Below are 7,943 nucleotides of genomic sequence, written 5' to 3'. Positions count from 1 at the left end.
TCTCTTTGCTTAAACTGCGAGAGGTTGTGGGTTCGACTCTGAGGCAAAGCCCATGGAGTTTGTATGGCAGCATGTAATTGCCTAGTTCAATTGACTGTGTTGCCTATGAGTTTCCATTGAATTGATAGGCCAGGTATTGTCTTTTGTTTGGCCATGTTGTGTGCGCAGTCACTAGGATTATGTGAACTAATGTAAACTCAGTTTCCAACTTCTCTGTGTTGGTGTAATCGTAGGCTATTTCCTTGGGCTGCGAGAAATTTTGGGTTTGACTCTGAGGCAAAGCCCATGGACTTTGTATGGCTGCATGTAATTGCCAAGTCCAATGGACTGTGTTGCCTAAGAGTTTCCTTTGAATTGATAGGCCAGGTATTGTCTTTTGTTTGGCCATGTTGTGTGCGCAGTCGGTAGGATTATTTGAATTAATGTAGAATCAGTTTCCCACTTCTCTGTGTTGGTGTAGTGGTAGGCTCTTTGCTTGGGCTGCGAGAGGTTGTGGGTTCGACTCTAATGCAAGGCCCATGGACTTTGTATGTCTCCATGTAATTGTCTAGTCCAATGGACTGTGTTGCCTATGAGTTTCCATTGGTTTGATAGGCCAGGTACTGTCTTTTGCTTTTGTTTGGCCATGTTATGTGCGCAGTCACTAGGATTATGTGAATTAATGAAGAATTGGTTTTCCACTTCTCTGTGTTGGTGTATTAGTAGGCTCTTTCCTTGGGCTACGAGAGGGTGTGGGTTCGACTCTGGGGCAAGGCCAATGGGCTTTGTATGGCTGCATGTAATTGCCTAGTCCAATGTACTGTGTTAGCTTTGAGTTTCCATTGGATTGATAGGCCAGGTGCTGTCTTTTGCTTTTGTTTTGCCATGTTGTGTGCGCAGTCACTAGGATTCTGTGAATTAATGTAGAATTTGTTTCCAACTTCTCTGTGTTGGTTTAGTGGTAGGGTCTTTGCTTGTTCTCCAAGAGGTTGTGGGTTCGACTCTGAGGCAAGGCCCATTAACTTTGTATGGCTGCATATATTTGCTTAGTCTAATGGACTATGTTGCCTATGATTTCATTGGATTGATAGGCCAGATAATGTCTTTTGCATTTGTTTGGCCATGTTGCGTGCGCAGTCTCTAGGATTATGTGAATTAATGTAGAGTCCTTTACCTACTTCTCTGTGTTGGTGTAGTGGTAGTCTTTTTGCTTAAGCTGCGAAAGGTTGTTGGTTCGACTTTGAGGCAAGGCCCATGGAGTTTGTATGGATGCATGTAATTGCCTATTTCAGTTGACTGTGTTACCTATGAGTTCCTATTGGATTGATAGGCCAGGTACTACCTTTTGCTTTTGTTTGGCCATGTTGTGTGCGCAGTCACTAGGATTATGGGAACTAATGTAAACTCAGTTTTCAACTTCTCTGTGTTGGTGTAGTGGTAGGCTCTTTCCTTGGGCTGCGAGAAAATGTGGGTTTGACTCTGAGGCAAAGCCCATAGACTTTGTATGGCTGCATGTAATTGCCTAGTCCAATGGACTGTGTTGCCTATGAGTTTTCATTGGACTGATAGGCCAGGTATTGTCTTTTGTTTGGTTATGTTGTGTGCGAAGTCGGTAGGATTATGTGAATTAATGTAGAATCAGTTTCCCACTTCTCTGTGTTGGTGTAGTGGAAGGCGCTTTGCTTGGCTGCGAGAAGTTGTGGGTTTGACTCTGAGGCAAGGCCCATGGACTTTGTATGGCTGCATGTAATTGCCTAGTTCAATGGACTGTGTTGCCTATGAGTTTCCATTGGCTTGATAGGCCAGGTAATGTCTTTTGCTTCTGTTTGGCCATCTTGTGTGCGCAGTCACTAGGATTATGTGAATTAATGTAGATGCAGCTTCCTACTTGTTTGTGTTGGTGTGGTTGTAGGCTCTTTGCTTGTTCTGCCAGAGGTTGTGGGATAGACTCTGAGGCAAGGCCCATGGACTCTGTATGGCTGCATGTAATTGCCTAGTCCAATGGATGGGGTTGCCTCTGAGTTTCCATTGGATTGATAGGCCAGGTACTGTCTTTTGCTTTTGTTTGGCCATGTTGTGTGCGCAGTCACTAGGATTATGTGAGTTAATGTAGAGTCGGTTTCACACTTCTCCGTGTTGCTGTAGTGGTAGGCTTTTTTCTTGGGCTGCGAGAGGTTGTGAGTTCGACTCTGAGGCAAGGCCCATGGACTTTTTATGGCTGCATGTAATTGCATAGTCCAATGGACTGTGTTACCTATGAGATTCCATTGGATTGATAGGCCAGGTGCCTTCTTTTGCTTTTGTTTGGCCATGTTTTGTGCGCAGTCACTAGGATTATGTGAATTAATGTTGAGTCAGTTTCCCACTTCTCTGTGTTGGTGTAGTGGTAGGCTCTTTGCTTGGGCTGGGAGAGGTTGTGAGTTCGACTCAAATGCAAGGCTCATGGACTTTGTATGGCTGCATGTAATTGTTTAGTCCAATGGACTGTGTTGCCTATGAGTTTCCATTGGCTTGATAGGCCAGGTAATGTCTTTTGCTTTTGTTTGGCCATGTTGTGTGCGCAGTCTCTAGGAATATGTGAATTAATGTAGAGTCAGGTTCACATTTCTCTGTGTTGGTGTAGTAGTAGGCTCTTTGCTTGAGCTGCGAGACGTGAGTTCAACTTTGAGGCAAGGCCCATGGACATTGTATGGCTGCATGTTATTGCCTAGTCCAATGGACTATGTTGCTTATGAGCTTCAATTGGATTGATAGGCCAGATACTGTCCTTTGCTTTTGTTTGGCCATGTTGTGTGCGCAGTCACTAGGATTATGTGAATTAATGTAGAGTCATTCACCTACTTCTCTGTGTTGGTTTAGTGGTAGGCTCTTTGCTTGTTCTCCAAGAGGATGTGGGTTCGACTCTGAGGCAAGGCCCATGAACTTTGTATGGCTGCATGTATTTGACTAGTCTAATGGACTGAGTTGCCTATGAGTTTCCATTGGATTGATAGGCCAGGTATTGTTTTTTGTTTGGCCATGTTGTGTGCGCAGTCGGTAGGATTATGTGAATTAATGTAGAATCAGTTTCCCACTTCTCTGTGTTGGTGTAGTGGTAGGCTCTTTGCTTGGGCTGCGAGAAGTTGTGGGTTTGACTTTTAGGCAAAGCCCATGGACTTTGTATGGCTGCATGTAATTGCCTAGTCCAATGGACTGTGTTGCCTATGAGTTTCCATTGAATTGATAAGCCAGGTACTGACTTTTGCTTTTGTTTGGCCATGTTGTGTGCGCAGTCGGTAGGATTATGTGAATTAATGTAGTACCAGTTTCCCACTTTTCTGTGTTGGTGTAGTAGTAGGCTCTTTGCTTGGCTGCGAGAGGTTGTGGGTTTGACTCTGAGGCAAGGCCCATGGACTTTGTATGTCTCCATGTAATTGTCTAGTCCAATGGACTGTGTTGCCTATGAGTTTCCATTGGATTGCTAGGCCAGGTACTGTCTTTTGCTTTTGTTTGGCCATGTTGTGTGCGCAGTCACTAGGATTATGTGAATTTATGTTCAATTAGTTTCGCACTTCTCTGTGTTGGTGTAGTGGTAGGCTTTTTGCTTGAGCTGTTAGAGGTTGTGGGTTTGACTCTGAGGCAAGGCCCATGGACTTTGTATGGCTGCATGTAATTGCATAGTCCAATGGACTGTGTTACCTATGAGTTTCCATTGGATTGATAGGCCAGGTATCGACTTTTGCTTTCGTTTGGCCATGTTGTGTGCACAGTCACTAGGATTATGTGAATAATTTGTAGAGTCAGTTTCACATATCTCTGTGTTGGTGTAGTGGTAGGCTCTTTGCTTGGGCTGCGTAGATGTTGTGGGTTTGACTCTGGGGCAAGGCCCATGGACTTATTATGGCTGTATGTAGTTGCCTAGTCTAATGGACTGTGTTGCCTATGAGTTTCCATTGGATTGATAGGCTAGGTACTGTCTTTTGCTTTTGTTTGGCCATGTTGTGTGCGCAGTCACTAGGATTATGTGAATTAATGTAGAGTCAGTTTCACACTTCTCTGTGTTGCTGTAGTGGTAGGCTTTTTTCTTGGGCTGCGAGAGGTTGTGAGTTCGACTCTGAGGCAAGGCCCATGGACTTTGTATGGCTGCATGTAATTGCATAGTCCAATGGACTGTGTTACCTATGAGTTTCCATTGGATTGATAGGCCAGGTACTGTCTTTTGCTTTCGTTTGGCCATGTTGTGTGCGCAGTCACTAGGATTATGTGAATTTATGTTCAATTAGTTTCGCACTTCTCTGTGTTGGTGTAGTGGTAGGCTTTTTGCTTGAGCTGTTAGAGGTTGTGGGTTTGACTCTGAGGCAAGGCCCATGGACTTTGTATGGCTGCATGTAATTGCATAGTCCAATGGACTGTGTTACCTATGAGTTTCCATTGGATTGATAGGCCAGGTATTGACTTTTGCTTTCGTTTGGCCATGTTGTGTGCGCAGTCACTAGGATTATGTGAATTAATGTAGAGTCAGTTTCACATTTCTCTGTGTTGGTGTAGTGGTAGGATCTTTGCTTGGGCTGCGAGAAGTTTTGGGTTTGACTCTGAGGCAAGGCCCATGGACTTTTTATGGCTGCATGTAATTGCCTAGTCCAATGGACTGTGTTGCCTATGAGTTTCCATTGGATTGATAGGCCAGGTATGGACTTTTGCTTTCGTTTGGCCATGTTGTGTGCGCAGTCACTAGGATTATGTGAATTAATGTAGAGGCAGGTTCACATTTCTCTGTGTTGGTGTAGTGGTAGGCTCTTTGCTTGAGCTGCGAGAGGTTGTGAGTTCGACTTTGAGGCAAGGCCCATGGACTTTGTATGGCTGCATGTTATTGCCTAGTCCAATGGACTGTGTTGCCTATGAGTTTCCATTGGATTGATAAGCCAGGTACTGTCTTTTGCTTTTGTTTAGCCATGTTGTGTGCGCAGTCGGTAGGATTATGTGAATTAATGTAGAATCAGTTTCCCACTTCTCTGTATTGGTGTAGTGGTAGGCTCTTTGCTTGGCTGCGAGAGGTTGTGGGTTTGACTCTGAAGCAAGGCCCATGGACTTTGTATGTCTCCATGTAATTGTCTAGTCCAATGGACTGTGTTGCCTATTTGTTTCCATTGGATTGATAGGCCAGGTACTGTCTTTTGCTTTTGTTTGGCCATGTTGTGTGCGCAGTCACTAGGATTATGTGAATTAATGTAGAGTCAGTTTCCAACTTCTCTGTGTTGGTTTAGTGGTAGGCTCTTTGCTTGTTCTCCAAGAGGTTGTGGGTTCGACTCTGAGGCAAGGCCCATGAACTTTGTATGGCTGCATGTATTTGCCTAGTCTAATGGACTGTGTTGCCTATGAGTTTCCATTGGATTGATAGGCCAGATAATGTCTTTTGCATTTGTTTCGCAATGTTGTGTGCACAGTCACTAGGATTATGTGAACTAATGTAAACTCAGTTTCCATCTTGTCTGTGTTGGTGTAGTGGTAGGCTCTTTGCTTGGGCTGCGAGAAATTGTGGGTTTCACTCAGAGGCAAAGCCCATGGACTTTGTATGGCTGCATGTAATTGTTTAGTCCAATGGACTGTGTTGCCTATGAGTTTCCATTGGCTTGATAGGCCAGGTAATGTCTTTTGCTTTTGTTTGGCCATGTTGTGTGCGCAGTCTCTAGGAATATGTGAATTAATGTAGACGCACCTTCCTACTTTTTTGTGTTGGTGTAGTTGTAAGCTCTTTGCTTGTTCTGCCAGACGTTGTGGGTTTGACTCTGAGGCAAGGCCCATGGACTTTGTATGGCTGCATGTAATTGCCTAGTCCAATGGACTATGTTGTATATGAGTTTCCATTGGATTCATAGGCCAGGGACTGTCTTTTGCTTTTGTTTGGCCATGTTGTGTGCGCAGTCACTAGGATTATGTGAATTTATGTTGAGTCAGTTTCGCTCTTCTCTGTGTTGGTGTAGTGGTAGGCTCTTTGCTTGGGCTACAAGAGGTTGTGGGTTCGACTCTGAGGCAAGGCCCATGGACTTTGTATGGCTGCATGTAATTGCCTAGTCCAATTGATTGCTTTGCCTATGAGTTTCTATTGGATTGATAGGCCAGGTACTGTCTTTTGCTTTTGTTTGGCCATGTTGTGTGCGCAGTCACTAGGATTATGTGACTTAATGTAGAATCATTTTTGCACTTCTCTGTGTTGGTGTATTGGTAGGCTCTTTGCTTGGGCTACGAGAGGTTGTGGGTTCGACTCTGGGGCAAGGCCCATGGGCTTTGTATGGCTGCATTTAATTGCCTAGTCTAATGTACTGTGTTACCTATGAGTTTCCATTGGATTGATAGGCCAGGTACTGTCTTTTGCTTTTGTTTGGCCATGTTGTGTGCGCAGTCACTAGGATTATGTGAATTAATGTAGAGTCGGTTTCCAACTTCTCTGTGTTGGTTTAGTGGTAGGCTCTTTGCTTGTTCTCCAAGAAGTTGTGGGTTCGACTCTGAGGCAAGGCCCATGAACTTTGTATGGCTGCATGTATTTGCCTAGTCTAATGGACTGTGTTGCCTATGAGTTTCTATTGGATTGATAGGCCAGGTATTGTCTTTTGTTTGGCCATGTTGTGTGCGCAGTCGGTAGGAATTTGTGAATTAATGTAGAATCAGTTTCCCACTTATCTGTGTTGGTGTAGTGGTAGGCTCTTTGCTTGGCTGCGAGAGGTTGTGGGTTTGACTCTGAGGCAAGGCCCATGGACTTTGTATGTCTCCATGTAATTGTCTAGTTCAATGGACTGTGTTGCCTATGAGTTTACATTGGCTTGATAGGCCAGGTAATGTCTTTTGCTTTTGTTTGGCCATGTTGTGTGCACATTCACTAGGATTATGTGAATTAATGTAGACGCAGCTTCCTACTTCTTTCTGTTGGTGTAGTTGTAGGCTCTTTGCTTGTTCTGCCAGAGGTTGTGGGTTTGACTCTGAGGCAAGGCCCATGGACTTTGTATGGATGCATGTAATTGCCAAGTCCAATGGACTGTGTTGCCTATGAGTTTCCATTGGATTGATAGGCCAGGTATTGTCTTTTGCTTTTGTTTGGCCATGTTGTGTGCGCAGTCACTAGGATTATCTGAATTAATGTAGAATCTGTTTCCCACTTCTCTGTGTTGGTGTAGTGGAAGCTGCTTTGCTTGGCTGCGAGAGGTTGTGAGTTTGACTCTGCGGCATGGCCCATGGACTTTGTATGGCTGCATGTAATCGCCTAGTTCAATGGACTGTGTTGCCTATGAGTTTCCATTGGCCTGATAGGCCAGGTAATATCTTTTGCTTTTGTTTGGCCATGTTGTGTGCGCATTCACTAGGATTATGTGAATTAATGTAGACGCAGCTTCCTACTTCTTTGTGTTGGTGTAGTTGTAGGCTCTTTGCTTGTTCTGCCAGAGGTTGTGGGTTTGACTCTGAGGCAAGGCCCATGGACTTTGTGAGGCTGCATGTAATTGCCTATTCCAATGGACTATGTTGTCTATGAGTTTCCATTGGATTGATAGGCAAGGGACTGTCTTTAGCTTTTGTTTGGCCATGTTGTGTGCGCAGTCACTAGGATTATGTGAATTTATGTTGAGTCAGTTTCGCACTTCTCTGTGTTGGTGTAGTGGTAGGCTCTTTGCTTGGGCTGTGAGAGGTTGTGGGTTTGACTCTGAGGCAAGGCCCATGGAGTTTGCATGGCTGCATGTAATTGCCTAGTCCAATGGATTGATAGGCCAGGTACTGTCTTTTGTTTTCGTTTGGCCATGTTTTGTGCGCAGTCACTAGGATTATGTGAGTTAATGTAGAGACAGTTTCACACTTCTCTGTGTTGCTGAAGTGGTAGGCTTTTTTGTTGGGCTGCGAGAGGTTGTGAGTTCGACTCTGAGGCAAGGCCCATGGACTTTGTATGGCTGCATGTAATTGCATAGTCCAATGGACTGCGTTACCTATGAGTTTCCATTGGA

Source organism: Anomaloglossus baeobatrachus, unplaced genomic scaffold, assembly GCF_048569485.1.
Source record: "Anomaloglossus baeobatrachus isolate aAnoBae1 unplaced genomic scaffold, aAnoBae1.hap1 Scaffold_63, whole genome shotgun sequence".
Lineage (NCBI taxonomy): Eukaryota > Metazoa > Chordata > Amphibia > Anura > Aromobatidae > Anomaloglossus > Anomaloglossus baeobatrachus.
This window is presented reverse-complemented; position numbering follows the sequence as displayed.